Source organism: Ranitomeya variabilis, chromosome 2 (assembly GCF_051348905.1).
Source record: "Ranitomeya variabilis isolate aRanVar5 chromosome 2, aRanVar5.hap1, whole genome shotgun sequence".
Taxonomy (NCBI): domain Eukaryota; kingdom Metazoa; phylum Chordata; class Amphibia; order Anura; family Dendrobatidae; genus Ranitomeya; species Ranitomeya variabilis.
This window is the reverse complement of record NC_135233.1, coordinates 84,347,504-84,365,643: the sequence shown is the minus strand read 5'-3', so window position 1 is coordinate 84,365,643 and position 18,140 is coordinate 84,347,504. Positions and strand designations below refer to the sequence as shown.

Here is an 18,140-nt window from a genome sequence, read left to right as displayed (position 1 = left end):
TCAGCCACTAGGATCATAACAGCCAGCGCACCGTGGAAGTAAGTGCTCTAGCCTTGCTTCAGAGACTGGCAGGGCAGGTGATTCCAAGTTGCCTGTCCGCCCTTGTATACCCAGGAGGCATGGTGACACCGCTCAGAGGCCGGGGCATGCTAGAGTCCCTAACCAAAGTCTCAAGTCACCAGCCATATGGGTTTGTTCTATCCGACCACGGGGAACAGAGAGAGAGAGAGATAACATCAGTGAGGACCTTACTGGCTAATGCACTAAGGACCTACTGTATAGTGGCGCATAGGAAGGCTACTGAATTCCCACCAGGACAAGGGGACTCTGGAATTGCCTTCAGACCGACCGGACTCTGCCTGCCCTGTCATCTGGTGCTCCGGGCTGAGGATACCATCTGAAGTCTTCAGTAAACAAGGTAAAAGACTGCAAACCCGTCTCCTCATTCTTTACTGCACTTTTCCCATATAAAAACTCTTTTACTGGACACCCCTGAGGGCCACGGACTGGGTCAGCCACCGTGACATCCCCCAAACCGAAGGACCCGGTGCCGAGTACCCCATCGCCCTACTCTGGGGGCGATCCACTTACATACAACACTGTTCTGACTCCAGGCCAGAAGGGGGAGCTCGAGACCCGGTTTGAGGGTAACTCCTCTATATATTCTGGCTGGAGGAGGAGTTAGTGGCCAGTCTGTGAGGAGAGCTGGAGCCGAGCAGATATGCGGTTCTGAAGCTCCTGACAGGAAAGTCAGTCAGTCTGTAGGAGACAGTGAGAGGAGAAGGAGCACAGGAGGAGAGAGAGAGACTGGAGTTGAGCTGCAATTGGGCTGACTCCAGGTTTCAGCGCAAGAAACCGGAGGCCGGAAGTCCGAGGTTGGGCTGGAACTCTATGCCCCACAGCAGAAACCAGCGGGCAGGAGGTTCCAAATCGCCTGGCCACAATTACACCCGAAGGCACAGCAGCATAAAGGGACAGACAGAGAGGACCTTGTGTGAAGCTTCAGGCAGCAAGGGACTGAGAGTACAGAGCAGTAAGGAAGGCTTCCAACCCCACCTAGCTAGGGGGATTCTGAATCGCTTCCAGGCTGCCTGGATTCCAAAGACCGCCTGTAACCTGTACCTGAACTTCAACAGTAAAAGGTAAAGAGATGCAACCCTGTGTCCTCCAATTCTTTCCTGCACTTCACCATCTATTATTCTTTACCAACTGCATCGCGAGCCCTGGGGACTAAGCTCTACCTGTGGGAGCTGTACCACCTCTGCTGCAATACCATCATCCTCATTGGACCCCTTTAAGCAGCGTTGGCCATCCCCGGCTGAGTACCACAGGTGGCGTCACAATCACTACTACATTAGACTTTATTTTCACTTCCATTCATCACCTTTTATTGGACACCCAGGGCCAAGAACCGGGTCACCGCTGCCACTGTGACTTCCCCTTTAAGAACTGTGCCGACCTGGTACCGAGTACCCCTCGGCACTAGCAGGCACTCCACAGTCCCTGTTTAGAGTCCCTAACTTTCTAATCAAACTGTCTTGTGTAAAGGCTCCAACAATGAAATGTTGACATATGTGACTGCTGCCGCCAATTACAGTGATCACCACTGCAACCAATGATTGATTGCAGTGGTCACCTGTCACACCATCACATCACTGGATCTTGGTGAACAGGTACAGGTACAAGACTGACCACCTTTTCAGGAGATTTTTTACAGTTGTCATTGTGAATGATCTTTAGTGTATTATTCCAATACAACCATTCTTAAGTTAATAATTGCCTATTTTGACCAATTTGTGCAGAGCAAAAGCCTGTGATCAGGACAGCAGGACTTATAGTCCCCCATACATGCAGGACACTATCGTAGAGATTGCACAGTACCCATACACACACTGCGCTTCCTCTGATTATTTGTGATATTTTGCTCTTTGAACTTTCCTCTATTCTCAGTTTTGTTGTGCTTCATAAGCCAATTATAGCATTTTAAGCCTAAATCTAGAAAATGAATTTTAGATACCGTTTGAGTAATAATTTTACTTCTAAAGAGTTTTTGCTGACAATGAAACAATTTTCATCAATACGGGACAATGCTGCAGCACCACAAGACCGAGGATCCAAGGTGAAATGAAACATTGCTTTTGAAGGCATTTTCAGGTTAAATGGTACAAAGAGCGGCGTGTCTCCTCTAATTGGATTGGTGCTGTGGTCAGCATTGTTGGCTAAGGTTGGAAATGTAACAAAGGATAGCTGGAGAGGATCCCGAATCACAGGAACATTGTCCTCTGAAGATGCTATGTCTAAAGATGTACAATATTGTCACTGAGCAGCTAATTGTAGATGACCATTAGAAAAGGTGTCTGAACAAATTAAAGGGAACCTGTCACCCCCAATATCGAAGGTGAGCTAAGCCCACCGGCATCAGGTGCTTATCTACAGCATTCTGTAATGCTGTAGATAAGCCCCCGATGTATCCTGAAAGATGAGAAAAAGAGGTAAGATTATACTCACCCAGGGGCGGTCCCGGGGCGGTCCCGGTCCGGTTCGATGGGCGTCGCGGTCCAGTCCGGGGCCTCCCATCTTCTTACGATGACGTCCTCTTCTTGTCTTAACGCTGCGGCTCCGGCGCAGGCGTACTTTCTCTGCCCTGTTGAGGGCAGAGCAAAGTACTGCAGTGCGCAGGCGCCGGGAAAGGTCAGAGAGGCCTTACTGGTATAGTGCCCGAGAAAATCTGCAAACGAAGGTGCTACCGTGCACCCTACATAAAGTGACACTGGTCAGATTTTAAAAATTTGGCCCACTCGCTAAGGTCCCATGTAGTGAGAACAAACAAAACACACGGGCACCCAAAATACATGAGAAAAGTGTAGCAAAAACAACGCAAAATGGGCGTTTTTACTGCCAAGAGAGCAGGTTTTGACTGCACAAAAAAAATGAAGCAAAAACTCGAATAATTTCCTCAATCCCACTCCCTGACATAGATATGGCCGCAGGTTTGGATTAGTGCAGTTGATTTTTTGACTGGTCGCATATTACATGGGAAGAAATCTCGGCCTTTCTCTATCCTCAGTCCCTTGTTAAGAACATTAGCACGTTATTTGCCATTTCAGTGATTCAGGATCAACCCAGGAGCAGCTCGCTTTTATATTCCCTGGAGAGAACCGGCAGTCTGCTCGTGTTTGCAACATATTTTTTCCAAATGAGAAATAGGCAAAACTGATATTTCCTATGCAGAAAACATAAAAAGTCTATAAATAAAATTCATATTAATTGGTAACACAGCACACGATACTGTAACATCAATGTGACATCACATTTAACAATATAATAAGGCAAATGGCGTTTTCACAAATCTGCTGAGCTACTCCTCTTCGAGAGAACACCGGCTGTGACAGTGATAGGAGCCATTCTATACAGGATCTGAACACTGATGAACGAATGTGCTCAGATAAGGTGTGATCCGAGCGTCTTCGGCATGCTCTAAACATATGTTCGAGCCCCAGCACCTGCATGTTTCGCAGCGGTTAGGCAATCCCCGCATGTGTTACGGCAGTCGGACAACCGTGAGACATGCAGCCGTGGGGACTCGAACATAGTATTTGAGCCCGCTGAAGACACTAGGTTAGCACGGGAGCATGGTCGGATAACACCTTATCCCAGCACGTTCTCTCATCACTACATCTGAATGGACTTCTGGCAGAGTGTAGAGGAGTACTAAGATGGCAGAAGTGGAGGCCAAAGTTAGGCCCCAGGCTGCAGTGAAAACTCATCGACACTGAGGCAGAGGGTTCCCTTGGTCATGCCTTTGCTCCACAAAGTTGAGGTGATACTGAAGAGGCCTCCTCTGTCATGCTATGTCTAACCACTTAGATGCCACAGTTGTTACTGAATGCAGCATCGAAGGTGTTGAACGTCCAGAATCAAAGTTAGGGTTAATATACAAGTGACGTGTGGTGCTAGAACTGTAAATGTACGGAGGGTACTACTAAGGAGTTAAAGCTTAGTAAACAACCCTGTGAGTTATATGTATTTTTTGTGAAGGTCTTACCCAGTTCCTGCCTCTCTCGGGTTGCTTCATCTGACAGGTCCATTTTTTTTTTTTTTTTTGCACGGACCCATAGACTTGCTTTGCCTATTTGGATCTGACCCTTGGATCAAACTAGGACATGTCTCCACAATTTTCTGCAGACTAACTGGTCAGCGAAAAATCAAGAACATGTGAATGGCCCCACAGACTTTCACAGGTGTGAGTGCTATTCATGAAAACCACAGGCAGCACTTGTACACGAAAAACGGACGTCTGAATGAGGACTAAGAGCCTGTAAACATACATTCCCAACTCAGCTGATTTTCTGCTGAGTATTACTGTAGCTTGTGGAATATCTCTTGCGTTTCCCAGAGTCAGGTGAGTGCATGAAAGTTTAAGGAGCCTCATACACACTGTGTAGAAAAAGATCCGCAACGTAAATTGACATGAGCTGTCGGCTTGTGATCTCCAGCATATCGAATTACGCTACAGTGCAAATTTCGATGATTCCTGAACGCCTTTCATTTTTCCTTTTTTCGACAGTTATATATGGGCAATGCTTTTGCAGAATATTTTTTTATGACACCATTATATTTATATACATAAATTGCTTTGTTAATGTTTCCTCTATGGTTTGGGGGGAGTTTGTTTTTAGGTTTACAGTGCGATATAAATTACATTTCTCACTTTATGCAGCAGGTCAGTACGTTTTTTTTTACAGTGATACATAAGCTGGATTTTGTACTTTGTACAAGAATAACTTGAAAACCCAAAAACAAACATAAATAGTTGCTGAACAAGGACCTATAACATTTATTTCTCCTTCAAGAGCTGTATGAAAACCTATTTACAGGACGACCTGTAGTTTTCATTGCCCTCTTTCTGGGATTTAAAATTATTTTTATTTATATATGTTGACAAGCAGAAAGAAAAACATAGTAATTTTGCAATTATCAGTTTTTTTTATGGCATTTTCACCATAATTTTATAGTGCTGTTCTTTCCAGAGAGTGATACCAAATATGTATTTTACATGTATTTCTATTATTATTATTATTATTATTATTAGCAATTTTGGAGATTTTGTAAGGTGAAAAACATCTTTACATGTTTTTTTTTTTTTCAAATAACTTTTATTCTTATTTTTTTTTTTTAAATGTGTTCCAGTATGGGACGTGAACATGCAATTCTCTGATCACTCATTTGATATGCTGCGATATTCCTGTGATGCAGTATATTACACCGGTAAATGAAAATTATGTACAAAAATACTCCAGCTATTTTTTTAAATAGTGCCGCATAGGCTATTACTATAGAGTAATATACAGTGCATCACAGTCTTGATTCCTTCTTCTTCTATGCTATGATTCATATAATGTTGACTACAGTTCCCCAAGAAGCCAGTCTCAACATTATGCTCTTGCTCCTATGTAATGTCTGATAATAATAGATCAGAGACTGTGCTGTGCACATTTATACAGCAGAGTCTCAGTGACACTTATGTGTTCCATACAGCAGAGTCTAATTGTATCCTATGTGATGTATACAGTAGTGTTTCCTATGTGATGCATACAGAAATCAGTGTATCCTATGTGATGTGCATACAGCAATCAGTGTACCCTATGTGATGTGCACACAGCAGTCTGTGTACCCTATGTGATGTGCACACAGCAGTCTGTGTACCCTATGTGATGTGTATACAGCAGTCTGTGTACCCTATGTTATGCATACACAGCAGTCTGTGTACCCTATGTGATGCATACAGGAATCAGTGTATCCTACGTGATGCATACAACAGTGTATCCTGTGATGTGCACACAGCAGTCTGTGTACCCTATGTGATGTGAACACAGCAGTCTGTACCCTATGTGATGTATATAGCAGTCAGTGTATCCTATGTGATGTATACAGAAGTGTATCATATGTGATGTATACAGCAGTCAGTGTATCTGTCTCACCTAATATAATCACTTCTTTTGCATACAGTCATGGCCGAAAGTATTGGCACTCTTGACATTTTTTCCATAGAATGATGTATTTATCTTAGACAATTATTGCAATGACATGTTTTGTTATATACATGTTTATTTCCTTTATGTGCATTGGAACAACATAAAAAAAAAACAGTAAAAAAGGAAAACTGGACATCATTTCACACAAAACCCCCAAAATTGGGCTGGACAAAATTGTTGGCAACTTTCCAAAACTGTGGATAAATAACTTTGTTTCAAGAATGAGATGCTCGTTCAAACTCACCTGTGGCAATATGAAAGCCACACCTGAAACCAGATAAAAAGGAAGAAGTTTACTCACCCTTTGCATTGTGTGTCTGTGTGTGCCACACTAAGCATGGAGAACAAAAAAAGAAGAGAACTCTCTGAGGACTTGAGAACCAAAATTATTGAAAAATATCAACAACCTCAAGGTCACAAAACATCTCCAGAAATATTAATGGTCCCTTGTCCACGGTGCGCAACATAATCAAGATGTTTACAATCCATAGCACTGTAGCTAGTCTCCCTGGACATGCGACGGCAGAGAAAAATTGATGAAAGTTTGCAATGCAGGATAGTCTGAATGGTGGATATGCAGCCCCAATCAAGTTCCAAAGAAATTCAAGCTAACCTGTAGGCTCAGGGTGCATCAGTGTCAGTGCGAACTATCCATCAATATTTGAAAGATACAAACGCTACAGCAGGAGACCCAGGAAGACCCCACAGCTGACACAGAGACATAAAAAAGCTATTCTGCAGTTTGCCAAAATGTCCGTAAGTTTAAATCCTTCCGGGAAAGCATCTTGTGGACAGATGACACCAAGATGGAGCTTTTTGGTAAAGCACATCATCCTACTGTTTACCAAAAACAGAATGAGGCAAACAAAGAAAATAAAATTACCTACAGTCAAATATGGTGAAGGTTCAAAGATGTTTTGGGGTTGTTTTGCTGCCTTTGGCCTTGACTGTGTGCAATTTAATACTAAGCAATCACTCAATCTGTGAATTGGTAGGTTGTGAGTAGTTGTCTCATCAGTATTTTGCACCTATGTTGCCACCATCTTTAGTTCATGGGTTCATCCTGAAAGTGAGAATTTTTGGAGGATTTTTATTGATCTTTTTGTGGCTTTGCTTTAAAGTTTAAAGTTAGGACTCTCAAGTGTGAGGACCCTTGACGTGGGTTGCAAGCTTGCATACCTTGGCCAAAACGTCGACCTATTGAATACATCATGTATATATATATTTTTTTGCTCTTCATTTTTCAGGGTGCAGCCAAGCCCAGCATTTCTGGCCTTGTAAAAAAGGGTGTGTGTTCTGATGGGATGCATTTAGATAGTGCTGGGCAGCCCACCTAATCTAATAGTATGGGTGTCATTAATACGCTATAAGCCAGACACTGTGCATTACCCGTGCGTGACCAATGCCCTATACAAGCCGCTTTTGTGCAATCTAATACTAAGCAATCACCCCCTCCATGAGTTGGTAGGTTGTGAGTGGTTATCTCATCAGTATTTTGCACCCGTGTTGCCGACATCTTTACTACATGGGTTTGCTACATCCTGAGAGTGCATTCATTCTGAGACCTTGGCAGGTAAATACTGCAGCCCCTTTTTGGCTGTATTAATTCTTGAATTTTTGGAGGATTTTTATTCCTCTTTTTGTGGCTTTGCTTTTAAGGCTTCATGAAATCTGAAGATTACCAACGGATTTTGGGTCGCAATGTAATGCTCAGTATTAGAAAGCTGGGTTTGCATCCTAGGTCATGGGTTTTCTGGCAGGACAATGACCACAAACAAAATTCAAGAAGCATTCAAAGGAAGAAAGGTTGTATACAGCTCCAATTAAAAACAGTTCATTTATAGAAAAACTTTAAAATAAAACCTCCTTCAAGGAGGGGGTGAAGGAGTAACCGCTTTTCAGACGCGACTGAACGTATAAGAACATCAAATATACATAACTATACTAAAAGAGTCCTATCAAAATTAATAATGAAACATAATGTCACTGCGTATGTTCAGGCCATAGGGGATGCGGGTACCTAGATTGTAGATCCAAAAGTCTTCCCTGGTACATAATCATCTTCTAAGCTCAGCCCCTCTGTTAGATCTAATAACGCTTTCTAGAATTCAAGAAGTCCCTAGAAATGGATGGAAACAAAGTGCTGGAGAGTTCTGAAGTGGCCAGCAATGAGTCCACATCTAAATCCTATTGATCACCTATGGAGAGATCTTAAAATTGCTGTTGGGAGAAGGTGCCTTCAGATATGAGAGACCTGGAGAAGTTTGCTCCATAATTCCAGATGAGAAATGTAAGAAGCTTGTTGATAGTTATAGGAAGTGATTGACTGCAGCTATTTATTCTAAAAGGTGTGAGACAAAATATTAAGTTGAGGGTGCAAACAATTTTTGGCAAGACCATTTTTGGGGTTTTGTGTGAAATTCTGTCCAATTTGGCTTTTTTTCTGGGTTTTTTTTTGGGTTGTTCCAATACACACAAAAGAAATAAACATGTGTATAACAAAGCATGTGTAAGTGAAATAATTTTCTGGAAGAAATACTTCTTTTTGGAACAATTTCAAGGGTGCCAAAACCTTTGGCTATGACTGTATATAGTAGAAATGATGTCTGATGAGTAAGGACATTAGGACACTGTCAAAAGTAACAAAAAACAGCCCATATTTTGAAGAGCAGAATACAAATTGAAAGCTGCTATATTATTGGTTGCTTTGAGCAGTAAATACAGTTTTTTTGACAGTTTTATAAGTTGTCAACAATATATTTAGCTGCATCAAAGGACCGGAGCATAGGGAAAATGGAGCTGGGTATGAGAGCGGCCAGGAGGGACCTGATCGGTGATGATGTCATCTAATCGGTGATGATGTCATTTACAGGAATTCACAGACTGACATTCTAATTACAAACTCCTGCATGTACTAGACAGGTTGTCAGACTTGACCCAATTTCCTAAAATGAAGGGGGGGAATGTATAGATGTAACTGATGTGCTATGCAAAATAACCGCCGGTGGCTGGCCTTCATAGGAGATTGTGATTTTTACTATATACTGCAAACCTGTGATATTTTAGTATATAGTACAAGTGATTAAACGATCACTGGATAAAATCCCATAAGATACTAAAAAATAAGTTAATGTATAAGTACCGTAATTTAAAAACATTACTAAAATATAAAATAAGACATACAGTACTATGCAAAAGTTTTAGGCTGATGTAGAAAAAAAGGCTAGAAAGTAATAATGCTTTTAAAAAATAGAAGGGTTAATAGTTTAATTTTATCAATTAACAAAATGAAAAGAAAATGAACAAAAGAGAAATCAAAATCAAATCAATATTTGTTGTGACCGCCCTTCTCATTCAAAATTGCATCAAATCATCAATTCCTCCAGTTACACTTACACACAGGTTTTGAAGGAACTCGGCAGAAAGGTTGTTCCAAGCATGTGGGAGAACTAACCACAGATCTTCTGTGTATGTAGGCAAGCGCAAATCATTCTGTCTATTCATGTAGGTCCAGGCAGATACAATATTGACACCGGGGAATTTATGTGGGCCATATTATCGCCTAATGACGTTTACTATATAGTTGGGGGTTTTGTCCTGCTGCAGAAAAAAATTTGAGCCAATCAAAATCCTTCCTGATGGTTTTGCATGATGGATGAGAGTCAGTCTGTATTTCTTAGGCTAGGTTCACATTGCGTTAGTGCAGTCCGTTCAGCGCATACGCTAACGGACTGCGCTAATGCAAGTGCCGACTTTGGCACAGCGCTAGCACAGATGGAGCATCTGCTAGCTCCATCTGCGCTAGCAGTGACGGACCCGGAAACGCTGCAGCCCGCATCTCGGGTCCGTCACTCAATGACGGCACATCGCCTAGCGCACGTCCATTGTGGGCGTGCGCTAGTGATGCGTCTGCCATAGGAAGTAATTTGCGGCATTAACGGACTACGTTACACCGCGTTATGCCGCGGTGTAACGTAGTCCGTTTAACGGATCACACTAACGCAGTGTGAACCCAGCCTTAGCAATAAAGACAGCATTACTCTTGACTAAATCCCCAACTTTATTTGATGAAATGCAGCCTAAACTTACAAGGAACCTCCACCATGCTTCACTTTAGTAATTTTTCTGCATCTCATCACTTATGATTTCGTGTATAGTTGAGCAGCTTGATCTTGTTTCCATGTCAAAAGGTATGTATTTTTTTTTGGACACAATTCCTCCATGAAGATCACTTCTGGGCAGATTTCGCTGAACAGTAGATGTGAACAGTAGATGTATGTAGCTTGGTCCTACTGATTGCTGTCAGTTCTGACCTAATGGCAATGCTGGACATCTTCCAATCTCAAAGGAAAATAAGCATGATTTCTTTAATTTGCTGCACTAAGTTTTCTTGGCTGACAACTGTTTCTACTCACCTCAACACTATCCATTTTCTTATGGTTCTTCAAAAGAGTTTAAAACCTAAATCTTTGCCTAGGAGAGACCTTGCTGATGCACTATAACTACCTTGTCTCTTTTCTCTGTGCTCAGTCTTGCCATGATGATCTGTGACATGAAACTTTTTTCCACAACCTCACTTTTGCTGCAGAATTTGTCTGTTTATGATCCAATTTTAAATCCCCTAGACAGCTGTTTCTGCTTCAGTTAATGACTGTTTCAACCTACCTATGAATATGATGATCATTATCAACTGTTATGTAAAATTGGCTATTCATACACCTGACTATAATCCTACAAAAGCCCTGAGTTTGCAAAAGTTCCTAGTAGAATTGATGTTATTTTGAAGGCCAAGAGCAGTCCTAGGACAACCCCTTCTTGATCTGAATGTTTGATAATGATAAAATAAAAATACTTATACTCGCTTCTCTGAACAGCAGGTGGGTGTAGCTGGGTGCTATTGGTTGCTGACAGTTCTCAGCTGATGGCACTGCTGGACATCCTTCGTTTTCAACGTGAAGTAAGCAAGATGTGTCTTTCATCTACTGGATTAAAGGGTTTTTCCTCTACTAGGACAACCCCTTCTCATACCTCATATTTAGCCCCATTAAAATAAAAACACTTATACTCCCCTCCCGATGCCGGACCATTCCAGTAGCGTTGGCACTAGCGTTCCCGGGACTCTGGTGCAGTTGTTATGACACGTGAGCCCTGCACCCAATCAGTGCTGGCTTAACTGTCCCCATCTTCAGAAATATTGAACATTTACAGGAAACTAGGGCTGCTGGTGCTCTCCGACTTCTTGCCAGCACTGATTGGGCACTAGACTCATGTGTCACAACAACCTCACGTGAGCCCCACGAACACGAGTGTCAACACCGCTGGAACGGCCCCGGCACCTGAGGCGAGTATAAGTGTTTTTATTTTACTGGCGCCAAACAATCAGATTGAGATAGAGTTGTCCTAATAGTTAGTGGACATGCCCTAAAATTTTAATTTATCTCGTGTTTTATTCACTTTGCATTTAGTTAATTGATAAACAGAAACTTTTAACACTTCTAATTTTGAAACCATTCTTACTTGGGGCCTGGCCATCAAATTTATCAAAAAATACTGGCGTTTTGCAAGCCAGAAATGCTACTCTCTGACTGGTGTGGTGCATGGAGGTGCAGGCCACAGCGGAATTGCACTGAATTCATGAAGTGACATGCGCCTCCAGCAAGACTAGCGCGGCGCGAGCATGCACTATGCCAGTCTTGATGAATCGGTAACAACTTCTCAAAAAAAAAAAAAAAAAAAGGTAGTAAAAAAAGGGTGCAGAAACAAAAAAAAAAGGAGTGATCCGCCAGCTGCCATGGAAATCCATTGCTAATGTGCAGTGCCCCTTCACCCTGCTCACCCTAGACGTCAAGGCTCACACACCATTGATGTTCTCTTCTGTCATGTTTCAAAAACGTAATGGACGACAATGAATACCAACGCTCCATATGCATTCCCATATACTCACATCATCTCACACTTTTTTCCTCTAACATTATCTTTCATGTGAGTCATAAGAACATTTGTTCCCGGGATATTCCTGTAGTGGGTAGGCGGCAAATCTCACCTCCTTCTCTTATCAGAATTTGCTGCAACAACCCACAGGGTGGAATGATGCCATGCATAGATAGCAAAGTTAAAAACATACGATGTCCTGGTCAAAAACAGTAATTTTTTGACAATCTACGGCTTTTTTTTTCTTTTACCTAAAAAGCTGTTCATCTTTGTTAGGAGATGTTAGCACTTCTCACTGCCATTATCACTTCTCAGTTGCTCTTTTTGCTGCAATCACGTTAAACACTTTTCGATTACCCGTACATACGGTAAATATCTGCTTACGTAATTATGTTATTTTTATCCACTCAGTCATATCTGAAGTATGAAAAAAAACTATAATTTTCTGGGAGGGGGGTTGTTTTTTTATGATGATACTGAGCACTTTACACCCATGAGAAGCTTTATACAATTTTTCAGAAAATTTTGGTTTGTATGTAAAAGTCTGACCCAAGCATTACACTGTGTTTCCACGAAAATAAGCCCTAGCATGACTTTTCAGGCTCTTTGGAGTATGCTTGCAAAATAAGCCCTAGTTAAAGTTCAATTGTCAATGCAACTACCAGTATATTTGTAATAAAGTGAATGGAAAACGGCAGGACCCTTCATCAAGGAAAAAAAAATAAGACATTTCCTGAAAATAAGCCCCAACTCATCTTTCGGAACAAAAAATAAAGGCCCTGTCTTATTTTCGGGGACACGCGGTCTACAAAATACTTGACCAAACAGTAAATACTATATTCACGGAATATGCTAGATAGATGTACTGAGAGTTGCAGGTGGGTAATTAGAAAACTGAAAAAAAAAAAAAATGTTGTCATACCCTATTGTCTTCCAACCATGTCGTACCTAGAAAAGTATAAATCTAGATTTTGTAAAAATGTAATACTCCCTAGATGAAATGTGTGACTTGCAGCTTGGTATTAAAGTATTACAACTATAAAACGAACGGCTACCTTTCCTATGACTCAATACCCAACAAAATACACTGTCTTCCTGCTCTTGTCCCCTACAACGCTTTAAAACTGCTTTTGGTTTTCATACCAGTCTAATATGTCCATGAACTGCCTGATACTCATACCCTGAAATGTGCAGGCAACTTTTCAAAGGCCAGTTCCTCCTCGTAAGCATTCCACCAGGACAATAGGTGCAAGAACTTCCTTTCCCAGCATGCTTTGCACTTGCTATTGTCCAATAGCTTGCCTGTCCTGAACTGAAAGTCCACCCCTCCTATGCCTGTATGCAGTTGGAGGAGCAGACGAAGATCTGTGCCCACCTCCCATGATCTGCCTCAGCATCTCTGCTGCTAGGATTACACTTGACAACAGGCAGTGTACAGCATGTTCCACAGAAATGAGACGCCTAGTGGCCACCACTTTGGAGTGATTTTTTTTGCGGCCAACAATTTTTAGTCAGAGATTAGCACATTATCACATCAGATCACACTGATAGAACAGTGACCATTTAATCTTCAATTCAAAAGTAAACTAGACTAATGTTGGGGCCTTGTAGGAATAAGCGAGGAAAAAATCTTCCAAAAATCTTAGCTGTCATCCTGTAATACTAAATGCAGCCTATATAAAAGCCTATATAACCTTGTGTGTGAAGATGGAAGTAAACTTTAAGGCCCTGATTCATCGCTGCCTTTGCGCCTGTTTTTTGTCATTTTGAACTTTTTTTTGCATTTGCACCCAATTCATTATTCCATTTATGTCAGTTTTTAAGTCTATTTTATATGAGATTTCCTGTAGTTTTTTTTTCCGTTTGTGGGAGAAGTTTAGTGATCCCAGATGGTTTTTGCCTGATTCATCAACTGCAACTTTTTAAAAAGTCGTAAAATTTTACGCAACTTCTCTCCGGCCCCCACTACTGCAATTGTATATATATTCCTCAAAAAAATCGCACCTTTTGTGACATTGTGAACAAGAGCCAACTTCTGGTCAAAAAGTTGCAAAAATTACTTTACGCCAAATTCATGAATCTCATTTGCTATTTTGACGAATTTGGTGCAATAAATGTCAGCGAATACCTCCAGACAAAAAAAAGAAAAGTAACTTAAAAATAAAAAACAAATGATGAATTGGGGTCTGCTTTTATTCTAGAAACATTACCACTCTTGCCCACTCTCTGGGTCTGGGCTCAGCAGTAATATCATGTACATCTTATGGACTAGAGTCCAGTGGTTTTAATTCCCGTGTTCTTTACAGAGGAGGGTATATGATGAGTGTGTAATACTGCATTGGCCATATATTTCCTTACAGATCTTGATGCTTACAGGGTTTAATAGCTGGGATGGGACTTTTCCCAGAACCCAATTATACCATGGGGCAATAAAAAATTATTTATATTGATAAACTTAATAAACTATAAAGGCTTACATCAATAGGGCTGCTTTCCATAGTCTTAGTTTCTGCTATTCAAAAATATTCGCTGTGATGGAGACACAGCTGCTGAGTGCGCCCCCTGCCGTTTGGGATGTTACATTAACAGATAAAGGGCCATCGCCTTCTTCTGGCTTCTAACATACGATTCTTTGATTCAGTCACATATTAAAGGCACTGTTTATCATGCTCATACTTTAAACCGCTCCCCCTGTGCTCTGCCTGCCCCACCCTGTGCTCTGCCTGCCCCGACCCTGTGATCTGCCTGCCCCGACCCTGTGATCTGCCTGCCCCACCCTGTGATCTGCCTGCCCCACCCTGTGATCTGCCTGCCCCACCCTGTGATCTGCCTACCCGACCCTTTGCAATGCCTGCCCCACCCTGTGCTCTGCCTGCCCCACCCTGTGCTCTGCCTGCCCCACCCTGTGCTTTGCCTGCCCCGACCCTGTGCTCTGCCTGGCCAACCCTGTGCTCTGCCTGGCCGACCTTGTGCTCTGCCTGGCTGACCCTGTGCTCTGCCTGCCCCGACCCTGTGCTTTGCCTGCCCCGACCCTCTGCTCTGCCTGCCCTGACCCTCTGCTCTGCCTTAGCGACCCCGTGCTCTGCCTGGCCACCCTGTGCTCTGCCTGGCCGACCCTGTGCTCTGCAAGGCCGACCCTGTGCTCTGCCTGCCCCGACCCTGTGCTCTGCCTGACCCGACCCTGTGCTCTGCCTGCCCCGACCCTGTGCTCTGCCTGCCCCGACCCTGTGCTCTGCCTGACCCGACCCTGTGCTCTGCCTGACCCGACCCTGTGCTCTGCCTGACCCGAACCTGTGCTCTGCCTGCCCCGACCCTGTGCTCTGCCTGCCCCGACCCTGTGCTCTGCCTGCCCCGACCCTGTGCTCTGCCTGCCCCGACCCTGTGCTCTGCCTGCCCCGACCCTGTGCTCTGCCTGCCCCGACCCTGTGCTCTGCCTGCCCCGACCCTGTGCTCTGCCTGCCCCGACCCTGTGCTCTGCCTGACCCGACCCTGTGCTCTGCCTGACCCGAACCTGTGCTCTGCCTGCCCCGACCCTGTGCTCTGCCTGCCCCGACCCTGTGCTCTGCCTGCCCCGACCCTGTGCTCTGCCTGCCCCGACCCTGTGCTCTTCCTGCCTGACCCCGTGATCTATTCTGGCTGCTAATTCACAGGTGTGAAGCCAGAGCTTTCCTCCATGGTCCTGTCACCAGGAAGCTGTGCAGAAGCAGCACTATGGATGAAAGCCTTTAATTACTACGTTATATCAATAGGAATACAGTTTTATCTGTCCAGAGTTCCCTTTTAAGTGGTGCGTCTTGTAGTGACTACAGGAGTGGGCTACAAATCAGTGTGAATACTATATACAAGTAAAACATTGTAGGGAAATTAACTACAGCTTATGATGGATCAATTAATGAAGAAGTTGACTTTACGGTAATCCTAATTGTGGTTCTACTTTTTAAATCAATCGTTAATAGTTTTACGAGTGCACATTATACACATGTCATACAGATGGATTGTGCTCATCACTGGGGTCCAGGTACTGAAACCTTACTGACTGCCAGACTAGGGGCCATGGCTCCCACTGTCATCTCTCAGCTTCACTATCAGATTGAAGCTATCAGGCTAGAAAACTACTTGGCAATGAACATATATCCTAAAGAGTGCTAATTATTACAGGGTTAGACCTACAACTTCCTTGGATGGCATTACATCTGATGTTATGCTGACTCCTAAGGCTATGTTCCCACAATGAGCTTTTGGAGAGTTTTTGATGCTGCAGATTTTCTGCACCTATTATATAAATTAGGTCACTTGCTTTTTTCCTTGAGTTTTTTTTTTCCATGCGGTTTTATCGCATTTTTGATGCATGCGCATCTTTTACCTGCAGCTTTTACGCATCTAATGAAAGTCTATAGGCAAAATCCGCGCAGAAAACTCTGCGTACCCGAAGGAGAAATTGACATCCTGAGGATTGGAAACACACATCGCAGGTCAGTTTGGCTGAGTAAAAAAGAAAATAAAGCACAGTGGTCATGAAATTTTTACGAATCCCATCTACCGTACTTTGATGGAAATTTAAAATGCTGCGTTTTTACATGGCAAAAATATGATTTTTTTTACTGATGTCTTCTATATGTTAAATTGCTAACTTCCTATAAAAAAAAAAAAGGAATATTGTCTTGTAGAAAGGATTAGGACTAGTTGTGAGCGAATATACTCGTTCCTCGTGTTTTCCAGAGCACGCTCAGGTGGTCTCCGAGTATTTGTGACTGCTCGGAGATTTAGTTTTCCTTGCCTCAGCTGCATGATTTATGGCTGCTGGACAGCCTGAGTACATGTGGGGATTCCCTAGCAACCAGGCAACCCCCACATGTACTCAGCCTGGCTAGTAGCTATAAATCATACAGCTGCGGCAAGGAAAACGAAATCTCCAAGCAGTCACAAATACTCGGAGATCACCCGAGCGTGCTCTGGAAAACCCGAGCAACAAGTACCCTCGCTCATCACTAATTAGGACTCGTGTGAAGCCATGTTACAGCTCAGTAATGTACCTTTTGAGATATGGCTTACACGGAGCTGCATTAGTCTCTGACTTACTATAGAAACACAGAGTTCTTTCCTATCACATCGTCTACGGCTCCAACAGAACAGATCTTGGCGCGGCCCATTGGATATCGAATATGCAGAGCTATATATAAGGATACTAAGGAGCCACATAACCCCCATGTGCTGCCGTCCAGGCATCTTCCCATGTGCACGAATCCTAAGTGGACGGTGTTTTGTCCATTTTCCATTATTCTGCTATTACACAGCATGCAGCGGATCGTAGCGCTATGTTTGCCAGGCGGTATGCATGAGCGATCATTGGCCCACATACTACTTCTAAGTCACAAAGTACATGCATTCAATTATTTATAGGTGCAAAGTAAAGGGAGGAATGTGGTACATACCGACAGTGCTTGTAGTCTAAGAACGATTGGTAACACTTTCTAGAGGCAGGATCTGGTATCAAAGACAGCTATTGTCAGATAACCATAACTTTCACTAAAAAAACAGGATTTGTGGAGCCTGACCCTGATAATCTGAAGCCATCTGTTCAATTTAATAGTCGCTTCCCATCACCACGGAAACAAGTCAACTGTGCAATCAAAAAAAAGGATGGGAGGCAACAGACAACTGGGGGGCTTCCAGGCAGCCCAGAGAGAAGCCTACAATCCATAGGAGCATGTGGGAGCGCTGCAAACATTGTAAGGAGGCCATATGGAGGCCCGCACCGCTCTGCTATTCCACAGGACAGCCCGAAACGGTTACCAGTCACAGTGAAAAGAACGCTTTATTTGTTTACACTATTCATAAGAAATAAATGTATAAGGTCGTCCCCTACTGCACATAGAACCCGCAGCCAGCCCCAGGGGGTCAGCTCTTATACAACAGGGTAACGTAGGTCATATACAGTGATTGGCAGCCAGGGTCTGTTTTAGATGCAGTGGGGTCCTGGGGAGAACTTGACATATTGCACACAAACATTTCAGTTATATTTACATGCGCTGAGATCAGGCTTAGGCCAATAGGAGTAGTAGTCTCACCAGCCAATGCTGACTGGAGGTAAACTTTTTACCTCTGATCACAGCTGCTGGCTGGAGCTGTCTTCTGACAGTGCGGGAACCGCGGCTCTCTGACTGGCGGTAATGA

At 43.2% G+C, this 18,140-nt stretch overlaps 1 protein-coding gene across 4 annotated transcripts in view; it reads right to left on the bottom strand.

Annotated features, from left to right (window-relative positions):
* Nucleotides 1–18,140, bottom strand: part of PAK5 (p21 (RAC1) activated kinase 5) — a 219,685-nt gene that overhangs the window by 183,347 nt on the left and 18,198 nt on the right. The window contains exon 1 of one of the 4 annotated variants that reach the window (XM_077282624.1): nucleotides 17,399–17,494. The exons of the other annotated variants lie outside the window; for them this stretch is intronic. The gene's annotated coding sequence lies outside the window, so the exon portion shown is untranslated. Of the gene's footprint in view, nucleotides 1–17,398; nucleotides 17,495–18,140 lie in introns of those variants that run through there. 4 annotated transcript variants of the gene reach the window in all.